General features: G+C 41.7%; 1 long non-coding RNA gene across 1 annotated transcript in view; it reads right to left on the reverse strand.

Annotated features, from left to right (window-relative positions):
• LOC144888948 (uncharacterized) overlaps nt 1-23,613 on the reverse strand; it is a 137,476-nt gene that overhangs the window by 16,772 nt on the left and 97,091 nt on the right. The window contains exon 2 of the long non-coding RNA XR_013621481.1: nt 7,924-8,049. This is a non-coding gene — a long non-coding RNA (uncharacterized LOC144888948). The remainder of the gene's footprint in view (nt 1-7,923; nt 8,050-23,613) is intronic.

A 23,613-nucleotide genomic window follows, 5' to 3' on the forward strand; every position in this document is an offset into this window, starting at 1 on the left:
GGTCAGAAGAAGAGTGGACATATGTTGTGTGCAAGAGACGAGATGGAAGGGAAGTGGTGTGAGAATGGTGAAGGGTAGGCAGGGACAGAAATACAAGTTTGTGTGGCAAGGGTGCCCGGAGGGCGTGAATGGTGTTGGTGTCCTGTTTTCTGAGGAGTTTGTAGACAGTGTGGTGAGTGTGACTAGAGTGAGTGATAGGTTGATGATGGTGAAAATGATGATTGGAAAGCTCTTGGTGAACGTCATCTCGGGATATGCTCCGCAGGTTGGTCGAAGCGATGAAGAGAAGGACAAGTTCTGGTGTGCGATAGAGAAGCTGATGGAAAACGTGAAAGATGAGGAAGTTGTTGTGGTGGGAGGAGACCTGAATGGACATGTGGGAAGGAGTATGGATGGTTTTGAGGGAGTTCATGGGGGTTACGGATATGGTGTGAGAAATGGAGAAGGTGAAAGGATTTTGGAGTTTGCTGATGGAGCTGATTTGTTGATTTGTAATACTCAGTTCCAGAAAGAGGATAATAAGCTTGTTACATACACGTCAGGTGGGTCGACGACAACCGTTGACTACCTGATGGTGCGTAGGCGAGATAGGGCGCACCTCCGGGACACAAAGGTGATCCCGGGGGAGGAGGCTGTTTCACAGCACCACTTGGTTGTCTGCGACATAAGGGTGAAAGGTGCGAGGAGAGCTCGGCGGGTGAAGTACCAACCGAGAATGAAGGTGTGGAGGTTGAAAGAGGTGACAGTAAGGGAGGAATTAAAAGAGAGGCTGAGTAGGGTCGAGGATGATGTGGTTGAGCTTGAAAGTGGTTGGATGTCAATGAAAGCTCGTCTGTTGGGAGCCGTTGGTGAGGTATGTGGATGAACAAAAGGACCACCGAGGCACTCGGAAACATGGGGGTGGGATGTTGAAGTTGGAAAGAGGATTGACGAGAAGAGGAAGAAGTTCAAGGAGTGGCAGAAGGCGAAGGGTACGGGAGCAGAAACAGCAGAGCATGAAAGTTATAAGGCAGCCAGGAAGGCTGCAAAGAAAGAGGCAGCAAAGGCACAGGAGGCATGTAGGAAAATGTTCAGAGAACGCTTGGATTCGGAAGAGGGTCAGAAAGCAGTATTCAGGATTGCAAAGCACATAGCGAAAGAGAGGTGTGATGTGATGGGGGTGAGTTGCTTGAAGGATGAAGTGCGACAAATCGTTGTCGACCCAGATGGAATTAAAGGAAGATGGAAAAGATATATGGAAATGCTGTTGAATACACAGAATGAATGGGATGGCAACATAGAGAGTAACCCAGTTTTAGGACCGGGAGAGAAGATAACTGAGAAGGAAGTTGAGGAAGCGATAAAAGCAATAAAAACCACCGTTTAGAGGCCATTTTTCCCCGCAAAGCGGGGGTTGGCCTTTTCGGGGACCGTGCTAGTTGTTGTTTTTTGGTCCCCTTTTTGAAGCAATGTTTTACGGCCGGATGCCCTTCCTGACGCCAACCCTTTTTGCCGCCTTCAACGACAAACAGGGAATTACCAGTGAACTGGTACTCAATTTGCCGACCTCGGAAGGATGACAGGCTGAGTCAACCCCCCTGGCGTTAATTCAGCGATCGGCCGGGATTCGAACCCAGGATCCTAGGATCCTAAAGCCGGCACCCTAGCCGCTAGCCCAACACCGCTAGCCGCTAGCCCGATAAAAGCAATGAAGAGTGGAAAAGCAGGACGGCCGACGGGAGTTGTGGGAGATATGTTGAAGGCAGCAGGAAGTTGGGGTGTGAAGAGAATGACAGAGATCTGTAATCTGGTGGTGAAAGAAGGCCGCATTCCAGTGGATTGGGAACTGAGTACCCTCGTCCCTCTATACAAGGGGAAAGGTGACCCTCTGGAGTGTGGCTCGTACCGAGCGATAAAGTTATTGGAGCATGGAATGAAGGTATTGGAAAGGGTGTTGGAGAGGAGGATAAGGAAGAAAGTGAAGATCGACGAAATGCAGTTTGGATTTATGCCAGGAAGAGGAACGACAGATGCGACAGTACATTGTGAGGCAGTTGCAGGATAAGTACTTGGATAAGAGGAAGAAGTTGTTTTTTGGGTTTGTTGATCTGGAGAAAGCATTCGATAGGGTTCCACGCAAAGTATTGACATGGGCATTGAGGAAGTTAGGAGTGGAGGAATGGTTGATCAGAGTAGTGATGGCAATGTACAAAAGAGCGTGCACAGCTGTAAGGACGAAGGACGGGAACAGTGGTGAGTTTGAGGTGAAGGTGGGAGTGCATCAGGGGTCGGTACTAAGTCCACTACTATTTGTAGCTGTGATGGAGGTGCTGGCTCAGAACGTAAAGGAGGGTTTACCGTGGGAGTTGTTGTATGCAGATGATCTGGTGTTGATTGCGGAAAGTATGGATGGACTGAAGGAAAAGATGAACAAGTGGAAGGAATGTATGGAGACAAAAGGTCTGAAGGTGAATATCGGAAAGACGAAGGTGATGGCAAGTGGTAAAGCATGTGGTGAGGTGGAAAGAACTGGGAAGTGGCCGTGTGCTGTGTGCAGGAAGGGTGTCGGAGTGAACTCCATTCAATGTACAATGTGCGCTGAGTGGGTTCATCAAAAATGTAGTGGTCTGAGAGGGTCATTTACCAGTGTGGCAGCTACATTCAAATGTAAGGTGTGCACAGAGGGAGCTGCAGATGGAGGAAATGTTGAGTTGGATCTTGGAGACGGCGTGAAGCTGGAAGGTGTGAAAACATTTTGCTACCTCGGAGACATGCTGAATGGAAAAGGTGGATCAGACTCGGCAACGGTTGCTCGAGTGAGATGTGCATGGAAGAAGTTTCGGGAACTGAGTGGCGCGCTGATGAGGAGGAGAGTGTCGCTGAAGCTGAAGGGAAAGGTGTATGCTGCATGTGTGAGAAATGTTATGATTTATGGCAGCGAGCAGCGAGACATGGCTGGAAAGGGTGGAAATGCGAATGGTTCGATGGATGTGCGGAGTATCGTTGAGAGAGAGGAAGACAAATGATGAATTGCGAAAGATGATGGGAATATTGCCTGTGATTGATGCTGTGAAGAGGAACAGGTTGAGATGGTTTGGTCATGTGTTGAGGAAGGATGAAAGTGACTGGTTGAGAAGAGTGATGGAAGTTAATGTAGAAGGAAGTAGAGGACGGGGAAGACCGAGAAAGACTTGACTAAAGATGGTGGAAGAAGAAATGCGGGCAAGGGCGTTAACAAGAAGAGATGCAGAAAATAGGGCAAATGGAGAAGATTGTCATGGGGACCGCAAGGCTAACCCCCGCTCTAGCAGGGAAAATGGCCTTAAAATGCATGTTGTTGTTGTTGTTGTGTTGTTCGTCATCATTGGACTGGCAGGATAGCCTGGAGGTACGCACACTCATGTCTCAGCTGTCCAACGTGGGTTTGAATCTCGGCACAGCTTTTATCTGTCATCTGGTGCTTCACAAACAGGAGGATTCATCAATGTGTGCGTCGGCCCTTGGATTGACGTTAAACCGGACGTCCCATCTGCTGGTATTGGGTGGTGGACATGAAAGGTCCAACGGTGTTCTTCGTGTGGAGTAGAAAAGCGAACGGCAGCACCCTGAACAAATTCTAAATTCCTGTCCTGACTAACACGGGAAAGACAATGACAAAACACCTGGTGTAATCCTGACTGAGAGGCTGCTTTTGGCAGCACTGAATCTGCTTTTGGGCAGAAAACCGGTTAGTTAATCATACTACAAACTAACACCTTGTTACATTTGCTGTCAATAATTCTTCAAATATCTTCAGAAGTATCTAATCAAATTTCAATTTGGACATCATGAAACATTATTTCCTCCAATAGAGTAGTGAAAATCCACTTTTTTGCTCTTTTCACACAACTAAAAGTTGAACTTCATGTCAACAGGCAACAAACTTTTCTTTTCACATGAAAATTAATTCAAATTGCTCCTTTTTGTTCAGCAAGAGCAATTCTAACAAAGGAAAATTTGGTGTGGGACTTTCGAAATGACGTCTTCATGCTGAGGCCTTTTTTAGTGACCAGTTTCTGCTGGTCCCGGCACTTCCACCTTGCCATTGCAAGCACAATATCTAAATGAGATTGTATTTTTAACATAACTTCATATATTTATATATGTATAAAACACACACACACACACTTTTTACCAGTAGACACACACACACACATACACACACTTTTTACCAATGGACGCACACACACACACATACACACACTTTTTACCAGTGGACACACACACACACACACACACTTTTTACCAGACACACACACACACACACACACACACACACTCCATAATTTCTGTTGTGGCCCCGGATCCAGAGCTAGACTGTGGGAAGTGCTTTATGGTCCGTGTGTTTTGAGTAGGTTAGATTGCCATGTAACAGGGACCTGTCAGAGTAAGTTGTTTGTTACACTTGCTGCTGGGGAGGCAGTGTATGCAATTTATAGATAGGGTAGACAGATTAATTTTGGATGTGCAAACCCCTCTAGTTTGTGAACAGGGCTACCATCGCAGAGGCACAAGTCACATTTGTGTGACCAGGCTGATTTTGATCTCTCTGGCCAGTGTGTGCCAGCCATGGCGGCACAGTGTGCTGTGAATCCAGAAGTGGCAATGGACATTTATATTTATTGGGCTCGCTCCATGGGCGAGACAGCCCAAAAAAAAGCTCTGTCCAGGAGGAGGGGGAGAACTGAGACCAGGCGGAAGAGGCAGCCTCCTGTGTAAAGAGGACGAGCAATTCAACGGCGGACCAGGAATCAAACTCAGGACCCAAGGATCCCAAGCCAGCCATTCTAACCTATAAGCCAACACCAGGCTTCTATCGGTGTTCAGAAGAACCCAAACAAAATAATGTCTTCCTCAGGGAAGTTCACCTGACACCCCTATGTAAACAATAGCTGGCACAAGCTTTGTGTGTTTTCATGTTGAAAAGATGCCCTTTGTCGAAAAGTTGTTTACCGTTACTTGGTAATGACACACAGCATCATCTTTTCAATTGCAGACATCCATTACATAAATCACCAAGCCTGCCATGTTCAGAGCAGGCACTCCCACAAGGCTCAAAGTCCATTCACTGGTAGCAATTTGCCGGGGGTTTGTACAGCACACACCCATCCACTCGGGTCTTGCACTGGCACAAATGGTCGGGAGTCTGTAGCATGGGCAGCTGCCCATTCGATGAGCTGATCAATTTATCCAGGTCTTTCGTTATGCAGAGGCACAGCCTTCTCTCTCAGTTACTTTTCCAATTATTTTTAGGTTATTTTAGAAACATTGTGAGCCATTTTAGGTAACAACCACCATCTCGCACACACAACATACTGTTACGTTTATGGGGGTAGGCAATGGATTACCTTAGTCCAAGTAGAATTGTATAGGTAGTGTGCTCCGACTAACGTGAAGCAGAAGAGCCACCATGTACCATTAGTAGGGATCCGTTCGACCGGATGTCGTGCAAGTGTATCTTTGTCCCCATGACGAGGGTGGGGGTATGTTAATTAGTGAGGGATTAATGGTAAATTCCCTGTAAATGGCCTCTGTGATTTCTCCTTTGTTCTTTATATGACACACACCACACCCACCATGCACTCAATCCTAAAATAACATCAAATAAAAACAACCGGAACAGGACATTGAACAATACCGCTGGTGCCGCCAGCCACCACATCAGAACATCAAGCAGGCAACTCCATGAGGTCACGCCCTGAATAACAGTGATTGGTTAGGATACCATAGAGCGATGAGATAGGACTCGCTGAAAGGTGCATGGCGGACATCGTTAGATGACGTAATAGCCCTGGGTACAAAAGACTTGGGTCCTGACATTTTCCCTCTCTCCAGGCTGGCCTCGATTACGAGCAGTTATATCCGGCATCCCTCTGGCTTCCTGGTGTTTGTGGAAGGCAGACGCAGTCACGCATTTTGTCTTGATGGTCCCTGGCTTTCATAGGTTCGAGCGACAGCATTGTCCTTTCCTTGGCTCGTCGGTGCTGGTTGTGCGTCGCCTGGGTGCACTGAGAGACGTCGGTGCTGTGTGACACAGACGACGAGCGCAGCAGGAGTGAACGAACGGCACACTATGGCCTGGTTCCGCGCACAAACTGCATGCCGAGGTGCATTTTCCCACGCAAGGACAAGGGGGCTGTGACGATTCCCGACGGGGTACAAGATCAGCTCAAAGCAGAGTACAAAAACAAACACGCATTATTTTCCAGTTATTTTTCCCTTTGTGTTGTATACAAGTCTGTGTGGAGGGTCCCTCGATTAGGAATTTTAGTTTACCGTGCATTCTTTTGTTACCGGCATTTCTTTCAATACAGCCGGTATTTTTGCATTATAATTCCGTGTCGGTTTGAATTGATTACCAGGGTCAAGGACGTCCAGTGGGATCCGTACAGGTAAGAGCTTCGCTGCCCTCATCCCCCATGCGTATTCACACCGCCATTGGATTGAATGCCTTGGAGTGTAAAGCTCGATCGGCTGTCCATCCCCAGGGGTGTTCACCTCGGGAACGCAACAATACTCTATGCTGGCCGGAACCCCGACGTTTCTCGAGGTGGATTCCGTCATTTAAAAAGTCGTATATTATATGTTATCTTTTACTTCTGGCATTATAAAACAGAAGCATCCCCCAAAAGAACACAAACAAAACAAAACCAGCTAACTACTTCCATGATTAGGACCTGGAAAAGGTTCAGTCTCTCAAACTCCCTGGGCTTATCAACCACATCACAAAGCTGGCCTCAGGCATTCAAAGTCATTTCTTGAAAAATCAGAGCTGCTCAGTATACAAGGCCTTTATCCATCCATCATTCATTGGAATATTGCTCACTCCTATGTGTTGGCACCTCAGCAACACATTTGTCTCTTGGATTCTGTGGAATCTAAAGCTCAACATGTGAATTGGAATCTACTGTGAAAAGGCTAAAGCACAAGGTCTGTTGCTTTCATATCACAAGCTGGTTCGTTGTCTCTGTTTATTAATTTTTTTAACCACTTCTTCTCCAATTTCGCTCTGTCTGCTCTCAGTTCCATGACCCTCCTCAGCCACTACAATATGCACACATTCTTCCAGTAAATCCCTGCTGGTTAAACCTCCAAAATCCAGGCTGACTGCACACCTCAACCCCTTTTATCCTCGCTACTCCCATCTATGAAACAGTATTCCAGCGGCAGATCCTTCTCATGCTTCCCGCCATGGCTTAAACCGCTATCTCGTATCACCCTTCCCCACAAGCTTTATTACTCCCATTAATCCTTCCTATCCTAACCATCTTGCTGGTTTCAGATCTGTCTCCGTCTCTGTCTCCCTATCTCGTGCACAATTGTTGTGCCGCAACCCCAATACATTGTCAATTTACTTACGCTTCCTCTGCTACTAGTCTCGCGCTTGTAAAGGAAAAAAAAGTGGGGAATGGTGCAGAAGTGGGGAAGAATAAGACATGGACTAATAAAAATTATTACAATAAATTGGACTCCAGGTCGAGTTCAAATCATAGTTATTGCTGCCCACTTCAATGGAAATAAATTAATATTTCCTTTCCAAACAATAAAGTCTTCCCAGAATCAATTTGATAAAACAACTGATACAAGCTACAGGATTTTCAGATTTCAACAGAAAATAGAAATAATGAAAAAAAAAGAAGTTTCCATTCAAATGCACCAACACTGGAAACAGTCCATATCATTCAACGTTTCATTCGTTTGTTCGTTCAACATGGCAAGACCATGTTCCACATTTGAAAACTACTTGTTGGAATGCTGCCAATCATCAAATCTGTTCCACCAACTAATCAAGTACAAGGAGGTTTAAAGTAACTCCCCAATCTTGCGAGTACCATAGTACAAAAGGAATGCGTTCAAGGTAACATTAACTTTGTGTGCACTGCGTCCTGGCTGACAGCATCCTACCTTGTGAAGGGTGAGGCTATTTCATTGTGAATGAGAGAGGACTCCGCCAAAGTGACATCTCAGCTGTGCAAATATACTGGGTACAATGTTCAAACACCAGCAATCTTCTGGAATGAAATGCCAGACCTGCAATGATGGTGAAGACAAGCAAAACATTACAACAAGTACAAGTACCTGTTTCACCATGACTCTGCATAAATGTCCCATCACATATTTAACCAAAAATACTGAAAGCAACAAAGTTGATTAGCTTTTTTGTTTCCTCTACAACAGATAAAAATTGTCTGCACTTATCTGCAAATCTGACAATATCAAACATCAAAAGCCTCGACAATGTACAATGACCAATAAGCAGAAATAGAATGGATAATTTAATTGATAGAAAATAAACTCTCAGAAGGCTCGTCAGTACTCGTCACAGGAATAAAGCAGCTTCTCATTCACATTGAGTATTCATTACCTCCGCTACCGAAGGTGGATGAAGGTTATGTTTCCACCCCTGTCTGTTTGTCTGTCTGTCTGTCTGACTGTGAACAGGATATCTCAAAGTTGTGGGCTCAAGGTCATCTGCCGTCTGCTTGGAAATCAGCCAATACTACTCCTTTACACAAAAAAGGTGCAAAAACAGATCCTTCCAAAAACAGACCAATCAGCCTGCTCCCAATAATCAGCAAGGTCATGGAACCGCCAATGGCTTGATCTCCAATTATCAATTTGGGTTCAGACCAGGTCACTCTACTCTGGACATGCTGCTTCTACTGTCTCAACAATGGATGTTTGAAAGGTCCGAAAGGGCCCACGATATTAGGGCCTTTACGGAGCTGCATATATCCCAGGACTTTCCGCTCAATTAAAGTTTAAAAAAGCCACAGCGATTAAAATTATTACAAAAGCGAGTAAAGAGCTAATGATTTGAGAAATCATGATATTAAAAATGAGATTTGAACTCATGATAATAGAATTTAAATCTATGGCATTAGACCAGCTATGCTATTTTAAAAAGTTATTTTCTCTTGAAAATGTAAATGTTTTAAATTAATTTAAATAGCATTAATTTTTAATAGGCTATATTTTATTTTTCCTTTCGTACTAAATAAAATTAGTTATAGATAGAAGCTGACCTGGATTACTCCGGTCTGAACTCAGATCATGTAAGATATTACTCGTTGAACAAACGAACCGTTAGTAGCTTTTGCACCACTTGGATATCTTAATCCAACATCGAGGTCGTAAGCTTCTTTGTCGATGGGGACTTTAAAAAGAAATAGCGCTGTTATCCCTAAAGTAACTTGTTCATTGATCAGTTTTCTGGGTCATTTTGATAAGTTTCTTACTTAATTGAGATGTAACTCTGATATTATGCAAGTTATTAGTTAAATTATTGATGATTCTTTAATATCAATGGTTGCCCCAACCAAATTTTAGGAATTAAAACTTTTCTTTAGTTGTTGTTTAAGCTAGGTAATCTAATATTTGAAGCTTTTAGGGTCTTTTCGTCTTATAGGTTTATCTCTGCCTTTGGACAGAGAGGTTAATTTCATTGATAGGAAATAGGAGACAGTTCGGCTTTCGTTAATCCATTCATTCTAGTCTATAATTAATAGACAATTGATTATGCTACGTTATCATCAAAGATGGCCGTTGAAAAAATCACTGGGCAGGTAGGACTTATTATATTTTTATAACAATAAGCGATGTTTTTGGTAAACAGGCGAAGCCATAGTTTGCCGAGTTCCTTCTAATTCTTTTTATCTTTCTTAAAAATATTCCTGTGTTGGGTTAACGATGTTTTGAAAGGTGTATTTCTTGAGTAAGTACTTTAAGCCTTTTATTCTGTTAAATTAAGAGTCGTTGGGTACCGACGAGGGTTCGTTTCGGTTTACACTAATATTAAAAAGAGGAGAACAATCTCCTTATTACTAATTTTAACATTTTATCTATTATAGAGGTATAATATTACTTGATATAATTGAGAGGGGTTATTAAAAAGTTATAATTTTTACAGTGAGTGAGTATGGGCTGTAACGCTTTCTATAGTGGCTGCTTTTAGGCCAATTTTTACTCTACAAGGTGGTAAATTTTTCCTTCTCCTAAGGTTGTTTCCTTGAGTCATAAAGGCTGTTCCTTTTATGACTGACTCTTTATACAAAATTAATTATTATTCAATAAGTGATAATGATATAAAAGCGGGTTTAGATTCTTCTTTCAAGTAACCAGATATTATTAAATTCGATAGGCATTTCACCCCTACTCGAGAATTTTCTTATTCTATTGCTACAGAAATAAGTTGATTCTTGTATTATTCTTGAGTAGCTCATTTAATTTTGGGGATCAGAAAGTTCCAATAGTCTGTTTTGGGTAGTTAATCTATGATGCAAGAGGTAAGAGGATTGATCTCTACTATTTTATGCTTTAATTTTCATATTTTTTCAACTTTCCCTCAAGGTACTTTGTCTATAGCTTTAGGCTTGCTTTTCTAAAAATACTAAGCTTAAAAAGGTTCAAATAATTAGGTAAATGGGGGGAATAAAGCTAAGATTAAGGCTCAAAATGGCTTGTTTTGCGCAAGTATATTCTCGGTGTAAAAGAGATGCTTTAGTTAAGCTACATCTTGGGGTCCAAGTGCACCTTCTGGTACACTTAACATGTTACGACTTATCCCTAAGTAACAGGGAGTGACGGGTGGTGTGTGCATGTTCTATAGCACTGTTCAAAAAAACTGTCTGGTTTTGTTTACTCCTAAATTCAATTTTGACTAATTTTTCATTTGTTTAATAGAAATAACAGAAATTATTAATGTAGTTCGTTTTAGCCATTTTATTGGTTACACCTAACCTGACGTTTTGGTTTAAACCATTTTGCCTGATCCCTCAGAAGGGCTGGCTTGCGACGGCGGTATATAAACTGATAAAAATGGTGAGGTGAATCGCGGATTATCATTTGAAAAACAAACTCCTCTAGGCGGGTAGAACACCGTCAAGTCTTTTGAATTTTAAGCTTGGGCTCGTAGTATTCAGGCGGAAGAAATTCTTTGTTTACGGTTAGGCATAGTAGGGTATCTGATCCTAGTTTGAGCCCCAACTTTCGTAAAGTTATAAACTTAGTTATTAAAACTACTTTAGTTTGTTTTTTAAAATTTATGTATTTAACTATAATAAATTGGTTTAATTTTAGATAAGAATAGTAATGAAATTTACTCTTTACACCGTCAAATATTAGATTTAAGCAACCGTATAGCCACGTCTGCTGGCACGATTTTGGACACTTAAAAATTCTTTAATCGAGTCAGACTTTTGTCTATTGCTCAATATTAATTACTGCTGAATACCCTTGGGGGTGTGAAAGAATTTTAATTTAGGATAATAAATCTTATTTAGTCACTATAATTTTAAAATATCAAGGAATTCACTGTAATGAGGAAATTTGCATGTATAAATTTCGAAGAATCTAATTTTAAGGGTAAGACTAACCCTTTATGTGTTTGAGATGAATATCTGTCTTAATATCTTCAATATTATACTTTAAGCTAAGCTACATACACTCAGTATATTTTTATTTAATATATATTTTATATTTAAAATATTATTAAAAATAATAAATATATATATAAAGGAGTGAGGGGTAAGTATATGTATGGTGCATATTATTCTTTGATGTTTTGGGGAATACTAGTGAATTCATGGAGTATGCAGGTGAATATGTAGAAAAGTAGAATACGTAGAAAAGGATATATAAAAATATATATAAAAATAAATTATAAGAATATATAAAAATAAATTGAGAATAAATTATAAAAGTGTTCGTGCTTGTTGGTAAGAGTGTGGTTAAATATTTTGAGGTTAGCACTTTAGATTTGGTTTCTGGTGACTGAAATGTAAGTTAAAAGGGGATAAAGTTTTTGAAAAAAAGATGTTTTTGATTTTGAGAAAGTAAAAGGTTAAATTGGGAATTTTGGGGGACTCGGAAGAGTAAGGGGGTTAAATTTTAAGAAGAGATTGCTACATGTTTGTAAGGTTGATTTTTAAAACGGGAATACTATTAAAAGCCTGTTTTGCATGAAAGATCGGGTAGAAATAATATTTCTACTTAAGATCCTTTGTATGTTAAGATAGATGATAGCTGAAGTTTGACTGTCTATTTAAAAATAGACATTGTTATATGTTTATAGCAGTATTATAACATTAGTCCTTGAAAGAAAAAGAAGATTCGAATAAAGAAAGATAAAGGTGGAATCATAAGTGGATAAGAAATATATCAATGAAGACGCAAAGCGAATTAAGGTGTAGTCTCTTGAAATGTTCTAAGTGTGAAAACTAGTATATTCTCGGGGCCCGCACCGCGGACTGCGGTGGTAATGTATAACGAGTTAGAGTATGGTTATTATTTCCAGCAATTGGGGCTGCGATGCATGGAGCAGCGTACGGAGCTATGAACTAAACCCTAAAAAAAGAAACCAACAACCTAAAATTATAAGTGGATAGAATTTTGAAAAATAGGATACCTGAACCCCATGGAGGTTATAGGGGGGGGGGGGGGGGGGGCGAATGGTCTTTTTGTACCTTTTTTCTTAAAAAAAAAGTATTAATTAATAATCAGTTGAGAAAAAAGGGGGGGTTAATTTACAGGGGCTGTAAAATGTATAAAGTATAAAAATAAAAAAGAATATATAAAAATAAAAAAGAATATATAAAAATAAAAAAGAATATATAAAAATAAAGTATTTTGGGGTGCGGTTAGGAAGCATGGCAGAGTAATTTTTTACCAAATGTTTTAAAACAAAGTTTTGTTTTAAAACAACATATTAGTATGTGAGTAGTAGTAGTGTTAATATATATGTCCTAGAAAAAGAAAGAAATCGAATGTATAGTAGGGGGTGAGGAATAATTATATAGATGAGGTGAGTCGAAAGGAGCGCGAAGCCGGAGTATAACCCTAAAAGTAATGTACCTAAGGGGAAGAAAAGAGTAATAGGATCTAAACGCAGAGCGTACGAGGGTGAATACCACTGATATGTAAGGTTAATTGACACAATGTTACCGTGGAATAAGACTTGAAAGAAGAAGAGATGAAGCACGCATAATATGGGAAAGCGGGGCATGAATGTTACCAAGAACAAGGGGATGGGCACTTGGGCTGAGTTAGTGAAAGGGAAAGTATAAATGAATGTTATTATATTTGGGGGGGGTCCCCCACCAGACCCCCCCCAAACAAGAAAAAAAGAGCAACAGTGTGTTCACCGAGTTCTTCTATGTTTTCGTTAATTTAAGTAAATCCTTGACCCCGGGGGGGGGGGGGGGGTTATAGGGGAGGGGTTTGAAAGATTTTAAGGTTTTTAAAATCCTTAATATATCCAAGTGCTGATGATGTGTGAGGCTCAAATCGTAGGTTAATCTACAGGGGCTAATAAGAATTTAGGCAGTTGTTACGGGAATGTCAGGGTTTAGGGTTATGGGTGATATCTCGTTTGGACTTGGGGAGAAGAGGGAGTAGTATAGGCGGAGTCTAAACGGGAGCCCGTTTAGCCATTTAGTAGACAGAGACAGATTGAAGCGCATAAATATGGGGGTGATAAGGGGCTGTGATGGGATATTACAGTTATGGGTAATGCCCCGCCCACCCTCAGAAAAAGAGGAGGGGGTAGTATAAGGGGAGTCTAAATGGGGGGCCCCGTTTAGCCATTTAGTAGACAGAGACAAGTTGAAGCGCATAAATATGGGGGTGATAAGGGGCTATGATGGGATATTACAGTTATGGGTAATGCCCCGCCCACCCTCAGAAAGGTGGGGGGGGGTAGTATAGGCAGAATCTAAACGGGTGAGCCCGTTTAGGTCATTTAAGCAGGCTAGATAAAATTGGGAACATAAAATGTAAAATGGTAAGAGGTAATGGTGAGATTTTTTACAGATTAGGGTAGTGCCCCACCCCTATGGAAGGGGTGGGGTAGTATAGGTGGGGCCTAAACGGGAGCCCGTTTAGCCATTTAGTAGACAGAGACAGGTTGAAGCGCATAAATATGGGGGTGATAAGGGGCTATGATGGGATATTACAGTTATGGGTAATGCCCCGCCCACCCTCAGAAAGGTGGGGGGGGGGGGGTAGTATAAGGGGAGTCTAAACGGGGGGCCCCGTTTAGCCATTTAGCGATCAGGATAGTGTTGAAGTGCATGATATGGGGGTGATAAAAGGTAATTATAGGATTTTATGGTAATGGGTAATGCCCCTCCCACCCTCAGAAAGGTGGGGGGGTAGTATAGGCAGAATCTAAACGGGTGAGCCCGTTTAGGTCATTTAAGCAGGCTAGATAAAATTGGGAACATAAAATGTAAAATGGTAAGAGGTGATGGTGAGAATTTTACAGATTAGGGTCGTGCCCCGACCCTATGGAAGGGGCGGGGTAGTTTAGGAGGGGTCTAAACGGGAGTCCGTTTAGCCATTTAGCGATCAGGATAGGTCAAGGTGTATAATATGGGGGTGATAAAAGGTTATGATGGGATATTACGGTTATGGGTAAAAACCCCACCCACCCTCAGAAAGGTGGGTGGGGCAATATAGGTAGAATCTAAACAGGTGAGCCCGTTTAGGTCATTTAAGCAAGCTAAATAAAATTGGGAACATAAAATGTAAAATGGTAAGAGGTGATGGTGAGATTTTACAGATTAGGGTAGTGCCCCGACCCTATGGAAGGGGCGGGGTAGTTTAGGAGGGGTCTAAATGGGAGTCCGTTTAGCCATTTAGCGCTCAGGATAGGTCAAGGTGTATAATATGGGGGTGATAAAAGGTTATGATGGGATATTACGGTTATGGGTAAAAACCCCACCCACCCTCAGAAAGGTGGGCGGGGCAATATAGGTAGTGAAGCAGAGAATAGTTTATAAGAATTTTAATTTTGGGAATTAAAGGTAAGGAAGTATTCCTTTTCTCTGAGTTTCCTTTTAGAGATGGGATCTCATTGTTGATTTACAAAATCAATGTTTTGTTTGAAACTATAAAAGGTTTATGTTCTAAAGGAAAGGTTAGAAAGGGGGATAACATGAGTTTAGGTACTTGTTTTCTTTGTAGCTGACTAAGGGGAACAGGAAAAGGAAAATGAAAAAGTAAAGGAATGAAGTTACTTGAGATATGGTAGTGTATGGGGGCTCTAGGGGTATGGCCCCTAGTCAAGAAAGTAGGATAAAATTAGAAATTATTAGTCAGAAAGTGAATTGTATGAAAGGCTGGAATGTTAATGACCGTAAGTTGGATTTGATCAAAAATGGTATAAAAAGAAGAACAGACAGTGATATGATAAGAGCAAAAACTCCTATTAGTTTGTTAGGAATTGCTCGAAGGATGGCATAAGCAAATAGGAAGTATCATTCTGGTTTGATATGGGGGGGAGTAACTAATGAGTTGGCTTGGGTAAAGTTATCCGGATCTGTGGTAAGATAAGGGAATAGGGTGGAGCCCAAGAAGATTAAAGGAGAGGATAATTAGAAATCCTAGGATATCTTTAAAAGAGAAGTATGGATGGAAGGGTACTTTATCAAGATTGGGGTTTATTCCTATAGGGTTGCTTGAACCTGTCTCGTGTAAGAAAAGTAAATGAGTTAGTGATACTGCAATTATTAGAAAGGGGACAAGAAAATGGAGGACGAGAAATCGTTTAAGTGTTGGGTCCCCCACAGAGAAGCCCCCTCAAACTGTTTCTACTATGCGGGTGGGTTCCCATTATAGGGACTGCAGAAAGAAGATTGGTGATTACTGCGGCAGCTCAGAACGATATTTGATCTCAGGGAAGAACGTAACCGAAGAATGCGGTTACTATGGCACAGATGAATAAGATAACTCCTGAGTATCAGGTTTTGATATTTTTGTAAGAGCCGTAGTAGATTCCTCACCCAATGTGAATAAATATACAAGAAAAGAATAATGATGCTCCAGTGATGTGAAAGTTTCGGATAAATCACCCGTGATTTACGTCACGGACAATGTGGATGACTGAGGAGAAGGCTATGTGGATGGAGGGCGAAAAGTGTATAGTAAGAATAAGTCCAGTAACGATTTGAAAAAATAGGCAAAGTCCTAAAATGGAGCCAAAGTTTCATAAGTAGGAGATGTTAGAGGGGGAAGGCAGGTCAACCAAAGCAGAGTTGACAATTTTAATAAAAGGATCTGATTTTTGGAAAATTTTGGTCATGTTCTTGTAGTTGAAAGTACAATAGCGGTTTTTCATAGCGTTGGTCTCAAGTTGTTGAGTAAGAATAATGAAAATTATAATAATTTTAGAAATATTATTTCTTATTGGAATAGTTATTTTAGTTGTGGATATTTCCCCCTATTTTGGGGCGCTTGGGTTAATTATTGTTTCTTTGGTTGGTGTTTAATTATTTTGGCGAAAGGAAATTCATTTTTGTCGCTTTCACTTTTATTAATTTATCTGGGGGGTATGATAGTTGTTTTTAGTTATTGTACTGCATTAGTCTTAGATTTGTACCCTACTGTTATTGTGAAGGAGGTACTTATAAAGATAGCTTTAGGCGTTTTGGTTGTTGTATTTTTGGGGTATAGTGGTTATTTGAAAGCAGATAATGGAGTTCTGAATATGTTGGGAGAGGGGGGTGTGGATAATGGTTTTCTTGGGGCAGGCGTTTTGTATGGGGAAAGTTGGTTGCTGATTGTTTTTGGGGGCCTTGGGTTGTTTTTAGCTTTATTAGTGATTTTAGAGATTACTAAGAGTGCGGAGCGCGGAGCTTATCGGATCATTAGAAGTATAGGGTGGAGGTTAAGAGGGAAGAGAGAATAGTAATAACAAAGATTGTGATATAATTATAAATTGTTCCTTGGGATAGTTTATTGAAAAGGGATGATGAGGAGGAAAGGTTATGTGAAATAGATTTTGGGCCTAAGGTTTCGTATCATAGAATATCCAAGAGGGATGAAGAAACCTTTTTAGGGAAAAGAAGGAAATAGTATGAGAATAGGCGGTGAAAGATGGTAGGGAAATAGCCTGATATAGAGGGGAAAAATAAGGGAGGTATGTGTGAAAATTTATGATTGTTCATGAAATAAAGTGTTAATGAAGAAACAAGGATTAGTATAATTGTTGGTAAAATTTTGCTATTAAAGGGGATTGAAAAGTTAGGTTGTTTTTCTGGCAAGAAGAATGTGGAGATGATAAAGCCAAAAATAATACTTCCTAAAGTAAGGCGAATTAGAGGGTTGAATAAGTTTTTATCTTTTTTAAGAAAGATAAGGGTGTTAATGTTGGGGGTTATAGTTATAGAAAGGAGAATTAAGCGAGTGCTGTAAATTGAGGTTAGAGCAGTTGCTAATATTGTCGATAAGAGGGCTCAGGCGTTGACATAGGATATGTTCAGCGTTTCTAAAATAATATCTTTTGAATAGAAGCCGGACAGGTAAGGCATGCCTATTAGGGCTAAGGAAGAAATTAAGGTGCAAGATGATGTGAATGGCAGAATTAGGTGCAGTGAACCTATTTTTCGAATATCTTGTTCATTATTGATTGTGTGGATGATAGATGCTGAGCACAAGAACAAGAGGGGTTTAAAAAAGGCATGTGTGGATATGTGAAGGAATGCTAGTTGGGGCTGATTAATACCAATAGTAACTGTTATTAATCCTAGTTGGCTGGTGGTTGAAAATGCGATGATTTTTTAAATATCTGTTTGTGAGGAAGCACATAATGCGGCAAAAAGGGTTGTTATAGCTCCTAAGCATAAAATAATTGAGATAATTATTTGTGAATTTTTCATTATCGGGTAGAATCGGATCAGTAAAAATACCCCGCTCACTACTATAGTACTAGAGTGGAGTAGTGCTGAGACAGGAGTAGGTCCTTCTATTGCAGATAGGAGTCACGGGTGAAGTATGAATTGGGCTGATTTTCCTGTTGCGGCTAGTACGATCCCTAATTGGGGCAATCACAGGTCTATTGAATTATTTTGTAGAATGAAAATTTGTTTTATATTTCATGAGTTGGTAAATAGAGCTGATCGGATTATAAAAATGATCAGTCCGGTATCACCAATGCGATTATAAATAATGGCTTGTATAGCGGCTGAGTTAGCTTCAAGACGGTTGTGTCATCAGTTAATAAGTAAGAATTATATGATTCCTTTACCCTCTCAGCCTAGGATAAGTTGAAGGAGATTATTGGCTGAAAGGAAGCAAAGTATGGAGATTAAAAATATAGTGAGGTATTTAAAGAATAAGGTGTTATTGTGTTCGTGCATGTATCAAAGAGAGAATTGTATGATTGATCAGGTGATATAAAGTGCGATTGAGAAGAATGTTAAGCAGTACATATCTGCCTCAAATCCTAAGAGGAGATTGAAGGAGATTATATTGAAGGTTGATGTGAAGGAAGAGCTTGAGTCTATTTGTTGATCAATATAGATGATTAGTGGGAGAAGACTGATAATAAATGCATTACGTATGTATTTGGTGATTTGGTTATTATCAGAATTTTGTTTAAATGAAAGTGTCAATGACAGAATAGTAGTGATTAAACAAAAATTGGTTATTAAGGAGGTGATATTATAAGCTATAGTTTCTATCTGGCTTTGCACCAGAAAATGTTGACACCTAAAATCATTGGATAGCTATTTCCTTTAGAAACATAAAGATGCTGAGGGCTTAGTCACAGAAACAAGAATTAGCAATTCCTGAAGTATCATCTCTGGTTAATGAAGTTAGTACTTATTTTCAGGATCACATTCTGATATTCTTGTTGAATTACATTAGCAGAAGATATTAATAATTATATTGGGATAAGCTATAATTGCAATTATAGGAAAAAGGTGAAGGAAGAGGGTTAAGTGTTCACGGGTTGAAAAGGGGGAGAGGATTTTTGTTATTTTTGAAAGTTTTCCTTGTGCTAGTATAAATATTGACATGGAGTATGTTGTTGTAATTACTATTGTTAGTGCTAAGAGAGGGAAAGTTAAAGGGGATCATATAAAAAGGGAGGATATAATAGTGATTTCAGAGATAAAGTTAATAGAGGGGGGTATAGCTAAGTTGGTTTAAATAATAAATAGTCATCATAGACTAGTAAGAGGGAGGAGTATTTGTGTATGACGTAAAAGAATAATAGTTCGTGTGTTAGTTTTTTCGTAATTTGAGTTTGCTAAAAAAAATAATGCTGAAGATGATAATCCGTGAGCAATCATTATAATAAAAGCAGGTCATAGAGATAGGGTTATAATGCTGGCTGTTATCGGCCCCATGTGGCTGACAGATGAGTAAGCAATTAAAGCTTTTAGGTCTGTTTGGCGAAGGCAAATGAAACTGGTTATGATCGCCCCCCAAAGAGCAAAAGAAATTAAAATTAGTGATAGTTTAGGTGAGTGGAGGAAAGGTATGAGAGATAGTCGGATTATTCCGTAACCCCCCAATTTAAGTATTAAGGCTGCTAGTGTTATTGAGCCTGCAATTGTAGCCTCTACATGAGCTTTAGGTAGTCATAGATGGAAGCCGAAAAGAGGGGTTTTAATAAGTAGGGCAGAAAAGCAACCTAGTCATAAAAGGGGGCTATGGTATATTTCTGAAGATTCTATTCTAAGAATAGGGATATACAGGGTGGATAAAGTATTTGAGAGGAATAATAGTGATGCTAGAAGAGGTAATGAGCCAATAAGAGTGTAGAATAAGAGGTAAATGCCTGCGCTAATACGTTCTTTTTGGTTCCCTCACCGGAAAATAATTAGTAGGATAGGAATAAGTGATGATTCAAAGAGGATATAGAAGTTTATTATGTTTGTGGACAGAAATGTCAGAATTAATAATGTTTGTATGATAATTAGAATAGCGATATATAGACGTTGGTATGAAAGAGGGCTTTTTTTATGTGATGTTGGCTGGCTAGAGCTATGAGGGGAAGTATTCAAAGAGATAGGAATACTAAAGGAGTTGAAATTATATCATAGCCGAATAGTTTGTTTTGTAAATGCATGAGGAAGGATGAATTAAAAGATAATGGAGTAAAGAATAAAAATAGGAATGGTATTAAAAATGATGGAGCCAAATGCTGTTCAGAAGAATTGTTTCTTAAAACTCAAGGTTATTGGAATGATAGAAATTAGTGAAAAAATTGTTTTTAGCATTTTAGGAGGGTTAATGATGATATTAAATCATTTTCGTGTGTTCGAGTTATAGTCACTAAAAGCACTAGAGATAGGCCTGCCTCACAGACTGAAAAAGTTAATATTGTTACGGGTCGCGGACAAGATGTTACTTTGGGCCGAGCGGATGGTCAACCGCGACCGTTACAGGATCCCCGATTGGCCCGACTCCCCCAACGTTGACCAATCGCGCCACAGGTATTCAATCGGGAAACCTCTAAAGCGACCGAAAGAGAAGGAAGAGAGAAGAAGACAGAGTACGGAGGAATAACAGGATTTATTATACACACAAGCAAAAAGAAGGAGCGATCAGTTATTTACAAGCAATGGATGGAAGAAGCAGTCACACAGTGAATCATTAGCTTATCTATGCAGTTTACTTAACCCCAGGACAACGATTAAGACAGACGACGTTCACACTTACACGGGGGAAATTGCAGGCAGGAATGGCAGAGGTGGGTTGCTGGAGAGGGAGGCAGGGTCAGGTCCCTGCAACCGGCAGGGCTGGAGGTAGCAGCTCCCAATTCTTCACGTTTTTGGCGGGAAAACCCTCGGTCGCGTCGACGCTGCTGATGCTGTGGACGTCACGCGCTGGCTCGGTCACACCTGCTCCTCTTCTTCTGGTGGAGCCATCTCCCTCCTCTCAGCGCGTCTCTCCAAAGCTTGTTTCATCTCCAAGTACCTCTCCTTTTTGGTTTGGAGCGTCTCTCATCTCTCATCTCACAGCTCACAGCTCATCTCACAGCTCATCTCTCCTCTCATCTCATCTCTCATCTGCCGAAGCAGTCCCTCCCAGTCGCTTTTATTACTCGGGTCGGAATCAAGCCGCCGGCTGCGAGGGCACGCCTACCGGGTCGCTCACCGCGGTGCTGGTTGGCTGTTAGGGCTGTCCGATTCCCCCCTTTGATCATGACGACGTGCCACGCCCGTGAGTTGGTGGCTCCTACCCCCCCTCTTCTCCGAGATTAGCACATGGGCAATGGCGGCTTGCGGGATTGAACACCACTCGCACCGCTTTTGAAAGGAACTTTGGAGAGCGGAGATGATTGGGGAAATTGAAAGGGGCCTACGCTTATTTCGTTTGATACAATGCAGAGTCAATCTAGTGGGAAACACATATTTAGCCTACATAGAATAAGGAAATAAGCTATTTAAAAAGATATATCGTGGCCTGTGTGTAAGTTTCATGGAATTAACTAGGGGGACGTCCTTCGACCTTATTTACTCTACGAGGGTCAGTTAAAACACAACAAAACCATACTTTTCACATTCGTTACACTGCACCCTCCGTTCTTCAGGCCCGTTCTCAGGCCTACAAAACTTTAACTTAGTGTGACACGTAGGTGTAATTCCCTCTACAATTAACCTGACCCTGAGTGTGACAATCTTAAAACACAAATAAATATGTCCCCCTGCTGCATTGCACCCTGTCTAACAGACTCAAGCCCACAGCTAACCGAATTACGGAATTGTTCTCAAACTATACATTTACGGTGGGGAGCATTATTTACAGAGACGTTATTTCTTATTTACAACGCAACTCAGGACCTGTGTTTTTTTTCTTTTTAGGGAACAAGAAAAAGAAATTCCTGTTGGGAGGGAGGAGACAGCACGCATTGCATCGATGCACCAGTACCACTACCACCAAAGCACCCAAAAGCACCACAAAGCACCAAAAGCACCACTCGGTGCACAGTCACCACTGTTCATAATAAACACAACAAAACAACTGGTGGTGGTCTTCTCTTTTTCTGCTGAGCCGATGTTCTTCCCGACGTCTTCTGGCTTCATGCGGCCTACTTGGAAATAATAAAAAGCACTTGTGTTCATTTTTATTTAGGGCCTCAGGGGCCAACTAAGGGTGGTCCACCTGTTTGGCATAGGTGCCACCTTACCGAGGTCCGCAAGCAAGATTCCCTGGCCACTATGGCCGGTCTCCAACAGAGGTGCCCTGCCCCAGAACCTGGGGTCCATCAAGTGGTACTTGGCCGCAGAACAGCGGTCCATAAAGTGGTACATCAACGCAATGCATGCTGGTTCTGAGAATCTCGGGCGCACAATCGCCACCTCACGCACGCTCCCCTCGGCGCCCAATGGCGCACAGGTCCTCAAGTGGGAGACAAAAGGGGGGAAGATAAATGAGCGAGGGGTAAGGTCACAAGGGTACACGTCAATAAAGGCAATGCAGGGTGAAGTGCGTACGGAGAGCGAAGTGAGAAAAACTCGTCCCTACAGTACGTCACCCCCCCCCCGTCACCTACACTACCGTTGCCCTTACCCAATATTTACAACAATTTACACCTTTACAAATTCGTCACTACGTCTCGTCTTCCCCATCTTTCCCTTCTACACCAAATTCGTCTCCAATCCCTCTACTTCAAAATTTGCCATCACCAAATTCATCATCAATCCTCATAAGGAGGCAGAGATGGAACATCAAGCACAATGTCACACCCACGTCATGATGCGTCTCACAATTCAAAACATTTGCACATAAAAAATAATCAAAACATGGCATGGTGTGGAGTACCTGTCACCTCAGGTGAGTGGATGCAGATGGTGCGAGGAGATCCTTCTTCCTAACTATCCTCTAAATGACTTTAACACACTTTACACTACCCGGGGTCTCTCCCTGCCAATCCATTGGCCACTTACACTATGGGTTCTAAAAACCAAATTCCCATTGACCAAACTGTGGTGCTTCTCAATTTGGGGTCTCACTCCCCCGATTCATCTCCCGGTGCCCTTGCACAATTTCTGGGCTGTGACGTGTAGCTCTCCCAGCAGGTCTACCCACCTGCACACCTCCACCACTGCTGTTGCCACCCGAGCTTACCTAGCTCCTCACCCTAACCTATCTAGCTGGGGAAGGCCCCTCCTGGCTCTGTCACCCCACTCGGTGCCCTCTGGCACTGGGCTACCCGGGTCCGTCCTCCGGATCCTCGGGCCCCATCCACAACAACTCTACCGGCTCCCAGAGCCCACCTGCGGCCTCACCTGGCCGACATCCTCACAGTGGTGGAGTGCCCAAACCAACTACACACACTAACAGGCTACACGCCCAGCCATTTCCACAACACTAATGCACCCATCCAAATACCATTCTTTCACCTCGCACCACAGATGCCAATATCCAACCACAATTTACCTATACCCTCTACCTAACACTTACACTACCCGCCCCGGGTATTCGTGATGGGGGTCCTCTCTTCCCCCATTCACACCTTCGCACCATCCACTCCACTCCATTGTTTCCACCATACTCACTCCACGACCATCCATTCCAACACTCCATATCATTTATTCCATACACCTGTTCTCCATTCACCTGTCGTTGCACACCTGTGCAATCATACCTGGTGCCACCTGCACCCTCCTTTCTTCCTGGACCATTTGGTCAACACAACACACCTCACCATTACCATCACTCAAACACTGCTCCATACACCTGTTCAGTTGCACACCTGTGCAATCACACCTGTTCAATCACACGTGTTCAATCCTCACCCACACGGCATCATCTCAGCAAACTACTCCCCTCTGAAACTTGCGCTTCCCAGTCGTCCCT

This window comes from Myxine glutinosa, unplaced genomic scaffold (genome assembly GCF_964187855.1).
Source record: "Myxine glutinosa unplaced genomic scaffold, kmMyxGlut1.1 SCAFFOLD_185, whole genome shotgun sequence".
Classification (NCBI taxonomy): Eukaryota; Metazoa; Chordata; class Myxini; order Myxiniformes; family Myxinidae; genus Myxine; species Myxine glutinosa.